General features: G+C 49.0%; 1 pseudogene; it reads left to right on the top strand.

Annotated features, from left to right (window-relative positions):
- LOC102755219 overlaps window positions 1-774 on the top strand; it is a 2791-nt pseudogene extending 2017 nt beyond the window's left edge.
- Window positions 775-845: the final 71 nt, after the last annotated feature.

Raw genomic sequence — 845 nt, 5'->3', positions numbered from 1 at the left:
CTGTAAAAGAAGGGACTTCTGCTAAAAATCCCAGCATTGCCCCAGGCCATGAGCACAGTGGCCACTCTCGGGCAGAGGCACCAGAGGACACCGCTCAGGACACTAACAACAGTGGCTCCGTAGAACACTCTTTTGAAACCAAGAAGCTCAATGGAAAGGCTCTGAGCAAGGCCCTGAGCAGCCGGGCCGAGGAGCCGCCTTCTCCTCCTGCCCCCAAGGCATCTGGCTCTACTCTCAACAGTGAGTCTGGCAACTGTCCCAGGACCCAATCTGACGACAGTGAAGAGAGAAGCCTCGAAACCATCAGTGCCAACCACAATAATGGACGCTTACACCCTCGCCCCCCTCACCCTCACAACAATGGACAGAACTTTGGGGAGCTGGAAGCAGTGGCCTGCTCTTCTCCAGGACATTCAGACAATGAACATAACTTGTCCTTCACAGGGGGACTCCTGCACAAAGATTGTTGTGGGTCTGAAATGGCCTGTGAGACCCTCAGTGCTGGAATGAGAGAGGACCCCACTGACTCCCCAGGCATAGACAGCAGCAGGGCTGTTCATGGCCATGGTGGCCTCAAAAGGCACCGAGTCGAATTGGAAGATACAGATTCAGAGAATTCCTCCTCAGAGAAGAAACTAAAAACATGATAAATACAAAGGGAAAACAAAAAGCTACAAAAAGGAGCTTTACAAAAAAATTTTTAATCCTGTTTAGTGAATACAGAGGAAAGGAAAAAAAGTATTAAAGGCACATAAAACCAGGGCCTGAATTTTGTGTCTGATGCTGCTCCTTTCTGTTCAATAATGGGTCTGATGTTTAGTTGTCCATTGGCTTTTGCTGTTCTA

Source organism: Myotis davidii, unplaced genomic scaffold (assembly GCF_000327345.1).
Source record: "Myotis davidii unplaced genomic scaffold, ASM32734v1 scaffold2526, whole genome shotgun sequence".
Lineage (NCBI taxonomy): Eukaryota > Metazoa > Chordata > Mammalia > Chiroptera > Vespertilionidae > Myotis > Myotis davidii.
Note: the sequence above shows the minus strand (reverse complement) of the source record. Positions and strands in the feature narration are given on the sequence as shown.